Source organism: Culicoides brevitarsis, chromosome 3, assembly GCF_036172545.1.
Source record: "Culicoides brevitarsis isolate CSIRO-B50_1 chromosome 3, AGI_CSIRO_Cbre_v1, whole genome shotgun sequence".
NCBI classification, from domain to species: Eukaryota; Metazoa; Arthropoda; class Insecta; order Diptera; family Ceratopogonidae; genus Culicoides; species Culicoides brevitarsis.
This window is the reverse complement of record NC_087087.1, coordinates 11,916,772-11,934,545: the sequence shown is the minus strand read 5'-3', so window position 1 is coordinate 11,934,545 and position 17,774 is coordinate 11,916,772. Positions and strand designations below refer to the sequence as shown.

The 17,774-nt window shown below is 25.2% G+C and overlaps 1 protein-coding gene across 4 annotated transcripts in view; it reads left to right on the top strand.

Annotated features, from left to right (window-relative positions):
- Positions 1-17,774, top strand: part of LOC134833739 (cytotoxic granule associated RNA binding protein TIA1) — a 186,066-nt gene that overhangs the window by 154,249 nt on the left and 14,043 nt on the right. The gene's annotated exons all lie outside the window — the stretch shown is intronic.

The window sequence follows — 17,774 nt, the reverse complement described above, 5'->3', positions numbered from 1 at the left end:
CCTTCAAAACCTTAAAATCAAACAAACCATCAAGTGTGAAAACCCTCTCTTACCAACTCCTTTGTCATTTATCGGATAAACACAAAAAGCAACTTCCAATAAAGAAAAAAAAAGAAAACCACAAGAGAAGTGATTGAGGTTAATTATCAGTTAACAAGATAAACATTTATTTATCGTTTCCTCGCAAAAAAGCATCTTGATTTTTTTTTGTATGTAAATTATTAGAAACTTGAAGAAAAGTGAAAAAAAAAAGTTGACTTGTGTCGTGTCATCGTCGCCCATTAAGATTCCTTTTCAATTTATATTTATGACATGATTTATACAAAAATCGTTTAATATTAATATGAGAATGAGCTAATGATGACTATTCAGTAAAAAAAAAAAAAAATTTTTCTTGTCACGTCGTCGATTTTCTCTCTTTGATATTTACGTTAAAATCTCATAAATCTTCCTTGTCATTAATGATTTCGCCTTGAATGATTTTTGTTGTGCTTTTACTCTGAATTTGCGTGACAATGCAATAACAATTATTCGACATGTCTCCGCAAAAAAAAACCGTAAAAGACGAGGGATGATGTCCTTTTAACCTCATATGGGATGCCATTTAATTCCGTTTTCTATCTTCTTTTTTTTTCTCGGAAAACGAATAAGAAAAACATTCCATTAAACATGCCATTGTTTCCCATTATCACTCACATACAGCGGTAAATGTTACAACTTAATGAGAATAATGACAAACCAAAAAATGAGAATTTCCGGACAAGTCATAAAAATCTGTGAGAGAGGAGTACGGGGGATGCGGTGCGTCGTCTTCGGTGGCATCTTTTTATTTTATTTTATTGTTGTTATTATCGTGAAATGTGTAGAAACCCATGAACGAGACATTCCTCATACTCCTCCTTCTTCTTCTTTGATATGCTCTTCTGCCACTTTTATGGGTGGCACAAAAAATAGTCGTTACAAATTATGGTTCCATATTATCCGACAAGAAAAAAAAATTGTATGAGAAAGAGAAAACCGTTTCTATATTATTACTTTTTATTTCATCATCATATACTTTTGATGGCGTTTCTAAGAATTTGCAGGGAAAATAAGCAGGATGGGATATAAATTGTCTGTTTCATGAGAAAATTTTATTTTTTCTTGAATTTTAAATTTTTAAATTTAAAATAATTTTAAATAAATAAATTTATTAAGACTTTAAGAGTTGTAAAAAATTTATAAAAAAATAAGTAAAAAATTTTTGAAAAATTAGATAAGTGTCAAAAATCATATTAAAATTAGAAAAAAATTTATCTTAAAAATTTAATTCAAAAAAATTATTTTAAATAATTAATTTTAAATTTTTGTGTCAATTTTTAAAAATTTGGAATAATTTTTAATACTAAAAAAATGAAAAAAATTAACACAAAAAATAAAATAAGTATTAATAAAAATTAATCTATCAAAAAATTGTCGATATTAATTTTTTTTATAAATTAATAATATAATATTTCGAGAATTTTTTTTTTTAATTTAAAAGCTTTAAAATTTTGAATAAAATAATTTAAAATACAAAAAATAATTTTCTAATTCAAAATTTAACGTAAATTTGAAAATGTTTTAATTTTCCCTTTGAAAAATCTTTTTAAAAAAAAATTTAAATCATGTTTAAAAAATTTTAATTAAAAATAATAAAAATTAATATTTTAGAAAATAATAATTTTCATAGCTTTATAAGAAGAATTTATAAAAATTTTTATTAAATTTTTAATTTTTATTTAAAAGAATTATATAAAAATTAAAGAAAAAAATTAAATTTAAAAATAATAAATAAATAATTATTTAAATTTTTTTAATTAAAATAAAAAATTAATAAGAATAAAAAAAAAATAAAAAATTAAAATTATTATTTAAAACAATAAAGAATTATTTAAAAAAAATATTTAATTAAAAAATAAAAAAAAAATTAAATTAACTATCTAAAAATTTATTTTAAAATATTTACTTTAAATTTAAATAAAATACGCTCTGGTCATTCACCTCCCCCTCCTTACCTTTTAAAATTCTGTTCCTTCCTCCAACGTCTACAGAAAGTCCCTCACAACAGGATGATCCGTGCGTACTTTATGAAAACATTTATTTGGCACTGGCAAAAAAGGAGGCTGCAAATACTGCGGCATATTATGTCGACGACGATGTCTCTCTGTTGTTGTAACACAAGACAAGAAACGTAACAAGAAACTGTGTTTATGTTGATTGTGCGTGTTTTAAATGTCCGCAACGTGATGTCATGTGATGCTTGTTCTTTCGAAACCGAACTGGTAACATCATTATTTTTATTTAAAATTCAAACGTGTGCGACAAAAAATTCCTTTTAACGAAAAAAAAAAAATTTTTTTTGGACCAAAAAAAGTAATTGAATCTTTAAAAAAAAAATTAGAAAAATTGGTTCTTACCGAAAAAATTTGTCAATTTCTCAATTTTAAGAGAGAAAGTAGAACGTGCGTCACATTGTCGTCGATCAAAAAACACGCATCGCACTCATAAAAGTTATAATACGATAATAATTCGTGTGTGTCTTACCCCCTGTAGCTAATCATGTAAGTCGCTGCTGTGCTCGCCCGTTCCGAAAAAAGGTTTGATTATAAAATAAAATATTGCTCTGCACGATTCATTTTTCGTTTCGGTTAAACGTTGCCATAAAATGAGATAATCATTTGAAAAGGAAATGAGTTTTTCCTACGAGCGACGACGCACGCAGCGCACAACACAAAAGACGTACTAAATTATTATTGCTATTTTACTTTCGCCTAAAATCCGAACAAATCTGCATATTCCCCCGAAAAAAAAAACGTCGATTGAACGTGTCTCGTAATCTAAGACTAGAAAATATGTCATTCGATTTTGCGTTTTTACGTTCAAGAGCTAAAAATATTTTTATTAGCTTTGATTTCTTTTTACGATTTAATTTAACTCGAAATTTATGACTTTTATTCGTTTAATTTCGAATTTATTTTCATTCAATTATCGTTTTTTCGGAGAGATTATTAACTTGCCGTTTATCTTTTTTTATTTTATTTTTTGTTATTTTAATACAAATTGAATGATGTTTTTGAGAGATAAGGAATCAATATAGGAAAAAGGGGGAGGATTTAATCTTCACGCGATTATGGGAAAAACTCTTTCATGGCGATAAAAATAATAATACTTAATTTTCTTATCGACATGGATCTCTTTTACGCGGTGAAAATGGTAAAAGTGTGAATTTTACACTCATTGCGATAAGGGAAGCTATTGTTCATGAAATGATTTTTTTTTTTGTAATTTTGTTCAGGGAAGTAGTTTTGCCCTTTTATTGCCCATCTAATGTTAATTTTGATTTTTTAATTTTTTTTTCAATTTTCATTGAAAACTTGAGCAATTTAGAAGAATTTCGAGAAATTTGCCCTTTTTGCCCATTGTTGCCCATCTATAGAAAAAAAAACAAATTTTTAATATTTTGCCCTTCTTTCGCCCAATCTGTTACCCAACAAATTCAATCTTTAAGGAAATTTTTGTACATTGCCCATTTATTGCCCTTTTGATGTCTATATTGGGATAAATTTTAATCTTTAAGAAAACTTTCAAAAGTTTCCTCATTTATTGCCCTTTTTGTGCCCATTTACGTAAAAATATGATCTTCAAGGAAAACATAATGATTCTTGGCCAATGGTTCCTCATTTGCTGCTCTTTTTTAATAATTTGAGCTTTTGAGAAAGGAATTTCTCAATGTTGCCCATTTATTACCCATTTGCTGCCCTTTTGTCTAAATTTCTTTATTTTCAAAATAAATTTGGAAGATTTTGCCATTTTTACCCATAAACTGCCCTTTTCTTAAAAAAAATTAAACTTTAACAGAATATTTTAGCATAATGCCCTTCATTTGCCCTTTTCAACATCAAATTTTTAGAATTTCTTTCAGTTCATTGCCCTTTTCTGCCCATATTGGAATAAACTTTATTCTTCACAAAAATTTTCAAAAATAATTCTAAAAAATTTAATTTAAAGTAAAAGATTTAGAATATTGTTGCCCTTTTTGCCCATCAATTACCCATTTGTTGCCCTTTTCACTAAAAAATCAATTTTTTAAAGGAAATTCTTTAGAATTTTTGCCCATTTCATGACAATTTTCCTTCGGCACGCACCTGCGTTCGGCCAAAGACTAAAACAAAAGAACAAAAATCATCTAAAACCCTATTTATGGAATGAAAATTAACTGAAGATGATATCATAACAATAAAACGAAAACCATTATTTTTATTACGACCGAAAAAAAAGAAGATATGAATGGAATCGGATGAAAATAATTTCTTTGTAAAAGCGGACAAACATTTCATTTCCATTCTCGGTAGTTAAACCTTCAGCTCATGATCCTATTTACCTTGAGAGTTTTACACACAAGCACAACCTTATAAAATATAATAATAACTCACGGCCATTGAAACACTTATATTTCCTTTTTGTGTCTTCTTGTTTGATTGTCTTCGTTCTTGCTCCGAATTACTCTCGTTGCCGAGCTAAGCGCAAGACGACGACCAGACGAAAGATAATCAGTCTCAAGAGTACGTATGAATATATTTTATGTGTCGTTACGAGAAAAATACAGGCTGCTGCTGCTGTAAATGCGAATAAAAGTAGGGTATTAAAGTGCAGTTTTTCTCGTTTTTTTTCACTCATTTTCCAATGCAGGACCAAACAAACGGAAAATGGCCACATTTTTCTTGGTTAAATGTTATTTCTTTTTACTGTTTTTTACTTCTTTTCACGAAAGAAAGTAATAAAAATGGAAAAGGATCGACTTTGTGAAGGAATTACGACGACATAATTTTACGCCATCTCATCTTAAGACATTTAAAAAAGAGAGAAAAACAGCAGAAATATGTCACTGTTTTGATTAGATGATGTCCTCGTATATCATTTTAATGTGGCGAATTAATGCAAAACAAAAAAAAAAAACAGGAAAAAACTCGCTCTTCTTCTCATTTTAAAAATACAAAAAAAAAATAAATGAAAAAAATACGAAGAAAAAGATGAAACGGAAGGAAGATATCTGTTAAGCAAAGCATGGCATCATGGCAAGGCTAACGTTTTTTTGTAGCATTTTTTTTCATTTGATGTTTCTCTAGTTTATCATCGTCATTGTCTTGGGTTTTTCAAGGAAACTTTAACATTTTAGAAGGACATTAATGTTGTTGCGACATAAAAAATGAAGAATTTAAGCATTTGCGGAAGTGGTGAAATTTATAAAAAAAAAATATTAAATTTTTTAAAGGTTTCGAAAAAAAAATTTAGCTTTAAGATTTTTTTAATTAAATTAAAGAATAAAATCTGTAATCATTTAATTTTTTTAGGATTTTAACCAAAAATTACGATAAAGTCATTTTCAGCGAAAAAAAAATTTGTGGTAAAAAATAAATTCTTAAATAAAGTTGTAGATTAGTAATTTTTTAATAATAAAAAAATAAAAATAAAAAAAATTAAATAAATAAATAAAAAAATAAAAATAATAAATTATTTATTCAAAAAAAAATATTTAAATTAATTTTGGTTAAAACTAAAAAAAAATAAATGAAAAAAATTTTAAAAATTCACAATTACGATAAAATATTTTTTTTTTTCGTTAAAATATTAAAAGCATAAAAATATAAATAAATAATATTAAAGAAAAAAAAATTAAAAAAAAAATAAATGAAAAAAAATTTAAAAATTGCGATAAAATATTTTTTTTAAATATTTTTTTTATTCGTTAAAAATTAATTAAATTAAAATTATAAAAAAATAAATTAAAAAAATAATTTAAATTTAATTAAGCTAAAAAAAGTGAAAAAAAATCAAAAATTTAAACTTGCGATAAAATATTTTTTAAAAAAAGTTAAAAAAAATAAAAGCATAAAAATTAAATAAATAATATTAAAGAAAAAAAACTTTAATTTTAAATTGAATGAAATTATTTTTTTTCGCTTAATTATTTAATTTTTAATTTAAAATTGTTTTTTGAATAAGAAAAAATAAAATAATTATTAATTATGAAGTTTATTAAAATTAAAATTATTTTTTCTTCTAAAAATTTTGAAAATAAAAGTTTTTAAATTTTAATATTTTTTTTATTAAATATTGAAAATTCAGGTTCATTTCGTGAAATATCAAAGAAAAATTTATTCTTTCAAAGAACTAAAAAAAATTCTTTGAATTACTTTTCTTTCAACTTTGGACCTTAGCACAATGGCGGATCTCCATCACTTTCCGTATTCGCCATTTTTCGATCTTCATACTTTGGATGATTCTTCTCAAACTCCTCCAAAGTATCCTGATTGCAACAAAATAGTTTTCTATTATCCGGTATATGTCCCTCAAACCTTTCAAACTTCGCCGCTTTCAACCAAAAAGCAAAAGTTCCCGCAAAATTGACCGCTCTTCCGACTTTCATGAACCACGAATTCAGATCGTAATATTTGACATGCATTCCATAGATCTCCTTCGGATCTTTCTCATTAACGATCATCGCGCCATCGATATCCGGTGTTGCCACTCCAAAATGTCTCAGTTGATAGCAAAAAAGTTTGTCGACTTGTTGCGTTGGCTCTCTTGCGGTTTCACATTCGTAGATCCGAGTTTTTAGGTTACATTGCTCCCTTTTGATTGTTTGCGCTTGGAAATGTTGAAAGCCGATCACTGTCAAATGTGGTCGATGCGGGATTTTTCCAAAATTCATTGGAAGAATTTCATTTGGTTCGATTGGGAATGCTTCCAAAGTTCGTATCAAAGCGTAATCGTTGTGTGGATCTCGGTTACTCAAGTAATTCGCTTCCATCACGACATATAAAATATCGTAATGATACATTTCCCGCCAATCCGGGTTGCCAAATCCAACGTCTAACATCTGGACTACACGTGTTCCGATGCAATGAGCTGGCAACACGACCCAACGGGTATCGATGATGATCCCATTGCAAAAAGGCTTCGTTTCACAAGCAGGTCTCTTGCGAACGATCCATTTTTGTGTATGGGGACATTCGCTTTCGTGATCGGCAAATTCCTCGGAAAAAATTAAAACTTGCGATGGAATGTCTTCCGAAGGTTCAGACCCGAAAATTGATTGTGCCAAAGAAAATTCAATCAAAAAAATTAATTTTACCAACAACAAAAAAGCTCTTGATCGAAACATGATAAAGAATCGACTGTGGCTTCACTTTTCAACGAACCGCAACAAATCAAGTTTTCCAGAACCAATTTCAAAGTTGTTAGTTTCGTTCGAGAGGTGCTCCAATTTTTTTCAATTACTTATCCAGCTTGCAGTATTTTACTTATTCATCGTTGCTTTTACTACAGTTTTTTTTTCGTCGTAGTCGTCGTTGATTTGGATTCATATGGATTTATTTAATATAAATGAAACGTGCATGAAATTTCGTATTCACAAAAAAAAAACAAGTTTAAGAGAAACGACAACCAACAAAAAAATAAATAAAAAGGCATAAAACACTTCCACATACAGTTCGTTGCATTAAACATTAGGTGCATGCAGAAAAACTGAAAAGAGGGGAGAAAACTCCTCCATCGACATTTACGACTTTACATCCTATATTTTTTAATACCGCATTTAGAAGGAAAAAATTAGCTTTATCGAAGATTTGATGTCCAATTTTTTAATTAGTCACGTGGTTAAAATTTTACAAAAATGTGCACTGGGTCAAAAATTAAAAAATGTCTACTGGGTTGAAACTTTAAATTGTGCATTTGGTTAAAATTAAAAATTTTCTTAACGAAAAATTACAAAATATGTCTCGGGGTTTTAATTCAAATTAAATATTGAGCAGACATTTAAAAATATGCACTGGGTCAAAATTTTTAAAAATATTTACTGGGCAAAAACTTTATATTGTACATTCAGTTAAAGCTCAAAAAAGCTTTAAGATAAATTTAACAATATGACTTTTGGTTAAATTTCTAATTAAAGACTGGGCAGACATTTAACAATATGCTCTGGGACAAAATGTGAAAAATATCTACCAGGTACAAAGTTTATATTGTGCATTTGGTCAAAATTTACATAAAGAGACAATTAAGATTATGCCTTGGGATTAAAATTTAAATTAAATAATAGGCAGACATTTAAAAATATGCACTGGGTCAAAAATTTAAAATTTGCAATGGGACAAATATCCGCAAATTAAACAGTGAGAAAGAAACCTTAAAGTTTTTTTTAGATAAAAATTAAATTTAATCCCACAGAAAATTCTTCAAAAAGATTATGAAGAAATTTTCAAATGTTCATTGGGTCAAAAAATTAAATTATGCATTAGAGGACAAATTAAACCTCATTTTCAGTCATTTTGTCTTAACGTCTTATAAAGGAAACTTATAAGAATGTGCCTCAGAATTCAAATTCAATAATTGCCTTGGGCAGACATTTCAAAATGTGCACTGGGTCAAAAATTTTTCGTGATTTGAAATACGTTTTCATCGTTAGTCGATTCATTGAGCGAAACCTTTCTAATATTTTTTTCCACACACGCTGGCAGGCCCTGAAGTATTTTTAAATGGACATCATTCGACAAACATTCAACGCTGAAAAAAACTATTCTTTATAGTAAATGTGAAGCGGAAATTGTGTACTTATATGAACCATACACACATAAGTATTGACATTGGATTAGGTGTTATTTTAAAAAATTGTAAAAGCTATTGAATGATTCATGAATTGGCTGCATTAAAATTGAAATGCATGTTGTTTGGCGTTTGTTCGTTCGCTCCAGCATTCGAGAGAGGATTGCTCCAAACTGAACTCAATTGAGTGTTTAAATACGATAGGTATGTCGGTGTACGTCGAGTTGCAGCTTTTAGTTTTTTTTTATTATTTTTTGTTTGAATGCAATTCACGTAACTGGATGATGCTACACAGACACGTGAAATTGAGAGGCTGAGCCATTTTTCGTTTGGCAGGCATTTTATCGATTAGAAAATAAAATAAATGACTATAAAAATCGTTTATTATTTTTACACTTGGCCATATATCATTAATTTTGCAGGCGTTTTTTTTTCTTCTTTTGCTTTTCGTTATTTTGGCAAAAGTCACACACACACACTCGAGGCTATTTTGACAGAAATGTGACACAAAATGACAACAAACTGATAACATGTATAAAGCTCGCGTGATGATGATACAAGACAACTTACTTAAAGATAAGTTTTTTTATGATGGCAATTTATAAATGATGATGGCGCGACATTGACTTTTTTTTTTGCTCGATGGGGAAAAGTTTGTCATTTAACGAGACGCGTGTAATGTGGGAATAAATTGAACATGATGTTAAAGTTTTTCTTCTTGTTTTTAACGAAAATTAGATATAAAGTGTCTTTAAAAATATTTTTAAATTTTTTGATTAGAAAAAAATTTTAAATAAAATTCAAACTAAATAAAAGAAAAAATTTAGAGAAAATTTAATTTTTAAAATTAAGAAAAATTAAATACTTATTTTCGAGAAAATTTAAATTTTTTATTATAAAATATTTTTTTTTTTTTTAATTTAATTTAAAAAAAAATAAATTAATTTTTAAAAAATTGTTTAATAATTTTTTATTTAAAAAAAATATTTTTAAAACTTAAAATTAATTTTTTTAAAATTAATTTAAATTTTTTTGAAATTTTAAATAAATTTTTTAAAGAAAATTTATATTTAAAAACTATGAAAAACAAAATATTTTCAAGATATTTAAAATGAATTAATATAAAATTATTTTTTTTAAATTTTTTCAAAAGATTATTAATTTTAATTTTTTTAATTTAAAAAAAAAAATTTTTAATTTTTAAATTTTTTTTTTTAAATAAATTAATTTCAGCATTGAAAAAATTAATTTTAATTTAACAAAAATTTTAATTATCGCAGATATTTAATTTTTCTTAGTTTTCAAAAATGAATTTACTTCATAAATCATGAAAACTTAAATTTAAAGCAAAAATTAAAAATAGAGTCGAAATTAATAATTTTGACTTAAATTTTAATTAATTAATTTTAATTAAAATTAATTTTAAAAAATTTTTAGTAATTTTTTTTCGAAGTTTTTCGATTTTCAAACATTTTAAAATGAAATTCAACAAAAATTTCAATTATTTTGTCTACTTTGATGGTCAAAGTTTTCATTTCCAGCCCGAAATAACGTCAATTTTAATTAAATTTCATATCTTCAAGGGACACCAAATCCTGTCAAAAGCTAAAACAAACAACTCCAATCGATATTTGAACTAATTCTCGACCTCTGAGCACATATGAACACGCACGTGCCATGCAAAAAGTAGCAAAAAAAAGTTGTCATCATCGCTTAATAACAAGTCCATTTCGGTTATTAATGTCCCTGCAACGCAAATAATCACAGCTTATTTTTCTACACCATTTATGACGGTCGTCGTCGTCGTCATCGAGCGACGTTTATCTCGCTCTGTCTCGCTATCTCGTGTAAATAATTGTGCTGGAATTGCATGGCATCTAGTAATTAGCCAAAGCAGAGACATGAAAATACTTTTTTTTTCCTCGTCTCTGATATAATTTATTGTTTGGCCAGTTCCCGCGCTAATAATATCATATTATTAACAAGGCAGTTTTTTCCCGTTTGGCGCTAATAATAATTACCGAAAGACCGTATTTAATTTCAAAAAGTGCCTCAACCACTTCATGTGTCACTTTTTTTCTGCGCTACCGCAGTTTTTTTTGTACCTAAGCTCCTTGCCATGGCGGTACTTTATCATAAATAACGTATAATAAAAATATGAGTAGTGACAGTGTCTTTGTTTCCCTTGTCGTCTCTCGTTTGGGCCATTATTGTGGTCGTATTTAGGCTGAAAACTAACAGACACGACAACTGCGTCGTGAAGTAATAAATAGTATGCTTGTTGTGGGCTAATAATGAAGGTGTGTCACACGTACTTGCGAAAAAGTAGTAAAAATGATCTTTTTTAACGGTAATTTTTTGAAATTGTTGCCACTTGTCGAAAATTATGTCGTCTAATTTTTTTTTATAATTTAAAAATATTTAAATATTTTTTTTAATAATTTTAATATTTTATTTTATTTTAAAAATAAACAATAATTTTAATAATTAATTTTTAATTAATTTATTTAATTTTTTATTAATTTTTTTTTAATTTAAAAAAAAAATTAAAGTTTAAAAAAAAATTTTAATTATTTTTTTTTATAAATTGATAAATTAAAAAAACAATTTGTCTTAAATTTTGTAAGCAAAAAAAATTTTTTGTAAAACTACATTCCAAAAATAAATTATTTTCGAAAGTCCTAAAAATATTTTAAAATTAAATAAATTAAGGTTTTCTAATTTTTGTGATTTTTCAGAATTTTAAAATTAAATAAATAAATGAATTACATAAATTTAGTAAATTAAATAAAAATAATTTAAATTAAAAAATTAATAAAAAAAATTAAATAAAAAAAAGAAAGAAAATTTAAAATAAAATTTAAAGTCAATAAGATCAAAAATATTGAAAATTAAAAAAAATAATTTAACCACGTGGTCAACGTTATTTTATTTTCAAATTTACTCTGAATATCTCTAAATAGCCAATAAGCTCATTAAATTTTTTTTTCCTTAAATTCTAAAAGAAAATATTGATCAATTTTGGTTTTTGGCAAAAACTTTCCAAAGACAAGATTTTTGACTGATTTTATAATTTTCATTCAAAAATTAAATTTTTAGAAATATTTTTGTTATAAGTTCTACATTTTTGCAGAAAAAATCTCTTAAAATTTTAATAAAAAAAAAAAAAATTAAATTTATATTTTTTTTGGAATTTTCCTAAACCTCCGAAAAACAAAAAAAATATTTTAATGGAGATTTTAATTAAATAAATATTTAATTTTTAAATATTTTAATTTTAAATATTTTTTTAAAATTTTTTTAAAATATTTAAAGCAAAATTAAAGAACATAATTTCCAAAACTAACAAAAATCTCAAAAAATCACTCTTTACCGAAAAAAGGAAACAACATATCCACAAAAAATCTGTCTTGATAAAACGCAGACATGATATGAGTTATTACTTTTTTAAAACATACATCACCTGTAGGTACGAGCGAACACTTAGCGTTTAGCTTGAACAAGAGCCCCGAATATTTCTCGCACAATCAACAACCAGTAATTTTCCCATAACATGCGTATGCCATTTTTTTAGATTTAGGTTGACATTGATGAATTATATTAATATCACTTCGTCTACTTTGACACACATTCAAACGCTCACACACAAAAAAAGTTTCAGGTGCGCAAATTGCTTTGTTGGGTTAAATGACAAAAAACAGCCAATTTCCATTATTAGTACAATACATTTACAATCTGATCCTGGGAATCTGAGAGAGTTGAAGGGAAACTGCAGTTTTTTTTTTGATTGAAAATTCAAAATGGGATTCAATCAAGTAAACGTACTACATGAGAAATGAAGTTTTTTATTAATTGAACAGGGAATTGATGGATGTAATGCGTAAATTAGAAATTTTTCATCGAAGATTAACTTTTTTTTTATTCAATTTACCGAAGAGAGTCTCATCTGTGGCACATTTCTATTAGAAAAAGATGATTGAAATTGTCGATTATTTTGATTGTTTTATGCTTTTTGAAATAATTTTTCTTAGGAAAATTCATTTTTTTATGAAAAATTGTCTAAAATAAATTTTTAAATTTTTTAGTGAGTTTTCATAAAAAAAATTTTAAAATTTTTAACAACATTAATAAATTTATTAATGATGTCAAAAATTATAAAATTTCACATTTTTGTACTCCTCATTTCAATTTAAAATTTAAACGAGTACTCGAATTAAAAATCTGCATTTTTGACATCTCTAATTCATAAACAAAAACAAATTTCGACAAATTCTAACCTTAAAACTTGTTAAACACAAAAAGATTTGTAAAAACAAGACTGTAAGTCACTTTTTTCATCTCTTTTGAAGATTTTCCACAGATTTGCTCTTGAAATCGTAAAAAATATTCATGATTCCAATGAATTTTAACAAACACACATGTCAAAAAAAAAGCTAAGCTCCCCCCGCAGAAAGATCAAATCAAATCATATTGAAACACCGACGAAATTGAAACTCCACTGGAGCACAAGTCATGATTATAGAGACACAGAAAGCACAAAAAAAATAAAAACCCGAGTCGAGTCACATATCATCTTTTATTATTATTATATGAATGATAAACTTGCGTAACAAATATATGATCTCTAACATATTCAGCCATGTGTATGATTGTGTTCGATTTGTGAATTATCATATATTCGTATCCTCCCGTATTTTATTTTTTTGGTGCGTCTGAACAGATGAGAGAATAAAATAAAATAAAATAGAACAAGAAAATTTTTGTCTATCCGTTTAATATTTTTTGGCGTGCAGTATGAATTCCCTCTTGTATTGCCCAAAAATATATATCTGATATTTTAGTGTTTCGCTTTTTCCTCGAAAAAAAAGGAAGAGGAAAAAATTTGTATGCAAAATGTGGTAGAGTGCAATCACGCAATCAAAAGAGGAGAGTAGGAAAAAAGGAGTAATTTTGGGAAAGTGTAACAAAGTCTTTTCATTCTTAGCGGTGAATGAGACGATATTGGTATTTATGGGGAAATTTTCTAACATCAACAAACAAACATGAGAAGGAGTTAAGTCTTTATACGCAAAATATGGAGACCGATCAAGCATTCATCTAGAAATGGTTTTTCTTCTTGTTTTCGATTTCTTTTCGTTTTTCCTGTTTTCTTTAATTTATTGTGCCCGGAGATATGAAAAAGAGTTAATTTGGACTTTCCAATATTAAAGATTAAATTTGAGACCTCAAGGAATAAATTTAAGACCTCAAGGAATAAATTTAAGACCTCAAGGAATAAATTTAAGACCTCAAGGAATAAATTTAAGACCTCAAGAAATAAATTTAAGACCTCAAGAAATAAATTTAAGACCTCAAGAAATAAATTTAAGACCTCAAGGAATAAATTGAAGACCTCAAGGAATAAATTTAAGACCTCAAGGAATAAATTTAAGACCTCAAGGAATAAATTTGAGACCTCAAGAGATAAATTTGAAACCTCAAGGAATAAATTTAAGACCTCAAGAAATAAATTTAAGACCTCAAGGAATAAATTTAAGACCTCAAGGAATAAATTTGAGACCTCAAGAAAGAAATTCTAAACTTCAAGAGATAAATTTAAGACCTCAAGAAATAAATTCTAAACCTCAAGGTATAAGTTTTAGTACCTCAAGGAATAAATTTGAGACCTCAAGAGATAAATTTGAGACCTCAAGAGATAAATTTAAGACCTCAAGAGAAAAATTTTAGACCTCAAGGAATAATTTCAGGACCTCAAGGAAAAAAAATTAGGACCTCAAGAAACGTTTTTCAAACCTCAAGAAATAAATTTAAGACCTCAAGGAATAAATTTAAGACCTCAAGAGAAAAATTTTAGACCTCAAGGAATAAATTTAGGACCTCAAGGAAAAAAATTTAAGACCTCAGAAAACTTACCTCCAAAGGTGTCAAATCCACTCCAACTCCATTCACCTGAACCGCTTTATCATCCAAGGCGTTTTCGTGAACACGCAAAAGAGAACCAAAAGAATTAGTTTTCACAATGTTGCCATAATAAAACATGTAAAATATATTTAAGGAAATCGTATAGTCTTGTTTAACAAATCACATGCATAGATTTTGCATACATTTGAATAACAAATGTGCGTCGTTTGTTCTTCTTCGTCGTTGTCGCAAATGTAAAGTCTGACTGAACATTGATCGAATTTCATAGAATTTTGATTTTCGGGAACAGGATATTATGACAAATAAAGTTGTTACCTTTCGTCGTTTTTCACATGTGAACAATTTTTTTTTGTTCTCTTGAAGGGGAAAATTGCGTCTGACGTTTATCACTTTAATTCAATCTCCTCCACAATGACGAGAGCCACGTAAACCATCAAGGAAATTAAAGCAAATGACTGCGATTCATCATAACGCTGCCGACCAGAAGGACTATTATGTTGATGATGTGGTTGTTGCAGGCACATTTGAACACGACACGACACGTCTTCTTGCCTGGCTTTGCGATAAGAGACGAACAGCAGCAAAAAAAACTGACAACCGCATTAATAAAGAAGAAACAACATATTGTGTGGTTTTTTTTGTACTTTTACGATAAATGTGTGTCATGTTCCTTGTTCCTAAATATCTCCCGTGCTTGGAAGTCTTACTTTAAAAAAATGACGAAAATAATGCGGAATTTCAGGGATTTTTGTGTAACTCCGTGTTTTGTGTTAATGTGAACGCATTAGTAACTCAAGACAACTCTGAAATAAAAAAAAGAGACATTTATCGTGGAATTAGTAACAAATTTATAAGGAAGAGAAAGAAGAAGAAAAGTTGCTGTTGCAAAATTGTTTTTATCTTGATTTTGACGGATCTCTGATACTTTAAGTGAAAAACATGAGCAATAAGGGTAATTTTCAGCAAGCGCGTGTACGTGTTTGTAATTTTTCTCGTTTTTTCTGCATTTTTCTTCTGTGTTTCTGTCGGTTTCTGTTGAATTCACGTTTATGATGAGACTTAGAAAAGGATTTGTTCAAAGCAAATTGCAAAAGTTTCTTATTTTTAAAGATAAATTTGAGCAACAATTTAATATTTTGTGCAACATTTTCTACGAATTTTCTATTGAAAAAAATTATTTTTTAAACTTTTTTTTTAAATTATTTTTTTCATTTTTTTAAAAAATAATTAAATTAAATTAAAATTTAATTAAATCAAAATTAAATTTTAAAAAAAATTAAATTAAAATTAAATTGAAATTAAACTAAAATTAAATTGAAATTAAATTAAAATTAAATTAAAATTAAATTAAAATTAAATTAAAATTAAATTAAAATTAAATTAAAATCAAATTAAAATTAAATTAAAATTAAATTAAAATTAAATTAAAATTAAATTAAAATTAAATTAAAATTAAATTAAAATTAAATTAAAATTAAATTAAAATTAAATTAAAATTAAATTAAAATTAAATTAAAATTAAATTAAAATTGAAATTCAAATTAAATTAAAAATAAAATTAAATTAAAATTAATTTAAATAAATTAAAAATAATTAAATTAAAATAATATTAAAATTAAATTAAAATTAAATTAAAATTAAAAAATTAAATTAAAATTAAATTAAAATTAAATTAAAATTAAATTAAAATTAAATTAAAATTAAATTAAAATTAAATTAAAATTAAATTAAAATTAAATTAAAATTAAATTAAAATTAAATTAAAATTAAATTAAAATTAAATTAAAATTAAATTAAAATTAAATTAAAATTAAATTAAAATTAAATTAAAATTAAATTAAAATTAAATTAAAATTAAATTAAAATTAAAATAAAATTTAATTAAAATTAAATTAAAATTAAATTAAATTAAAATTAAATTAAAATTAAATTAAAATTAAATTAAAATTAAATTAAAATTAAAATTAAATTAAAATTAAATTAAAATTAAAATTAAATTAAAATTAAATTAAAATTAAATTGAAATTAAATTAAAATAAAAATTTAAAAAAAATTATGCTTTTTTATTTGGGGCCCTAAAAAGTTAAAATAAATGAATGTTTTTCAAAATTAAGCGAAAAATTATTTAAATTAAAAATTAAAAGTTATTTAACTTATTAAATTTTGAAAAACTTTCATTTATTTTCAACTTTTTAGGGCCCCAAATAAAAAAGCATCTTTTTAAAATATTTTTTTTTTATAATTTTTTATTTTATACTTTTTAGTTATTCGAGGTTTTCAAAGCTTCTATGAAGTTTCTCGAACATTCTATGAAGTTTTGAAAAATTAAAATGAAAATTTAAAATGAAATTTTAAAATGACTTCTATAACATTTTTCCCAATGCAACATAAAATTAAATTAAAATTGCCCCAAAAAAAATTTAAAATTAAATCGAACAAAATTAAAATTAAATTTTAAAATTAAATTTTTTGTTGCACATTCTAAAACCTTAATAAATGCACATTTCAAAACCTTGCCCCAATGAACATTCTATAACCTTGCCCCAATGCACATTCTAAAACCTTGCCCCAATGCACATTCTAAAACCTCGCCCCAATGCACATTCTATAACCTTGCCCCAATGCACATTTTAAAACTTTAACCCAATGCACAATCTAAAACCTTGCCCCAAAAATTTAAAATAAAAATTGTCCCAATGCACATTTAAAACCTTAAAAACAATTTTAAAATTAAATTAAAATTAAATTAAAATGCACATTTAAAACCTTAAATTACATTTAAAATTAAAATGCAAATTAAAATTAAATTAAAATTAAATGAAAATTGAATTAAAATTAAATTAAAATTAAATTAAAATTAAATTAAAATTAAATTAAAATTAAATTAAAATTAATTTAAAATTAACTTAAAATTAAATTAAAATTAAATTAAAATTAAATTAAAATTAAATTAAAATTAAATTAAAATTAAATTGAAATTAAATTAAATTTAAAAAAATTATTAAAATTAAATTAAAATTAATTAAAAATTAAATTAAATTTAAATTAAATTAAAATTAAATTAAAATTGGAATTAAAATTAAAGCATATAATTAAATTAAAATTAATGGTAAAATCCTGCTAAAATTCTTGAGACATGTTAATTTATATTTAAATTTAATTATTTAAAAAAAAAGTTTTGTATAGAAAAAGTAGAAATTATTAAATTAATTTTTTTTATTTAAATC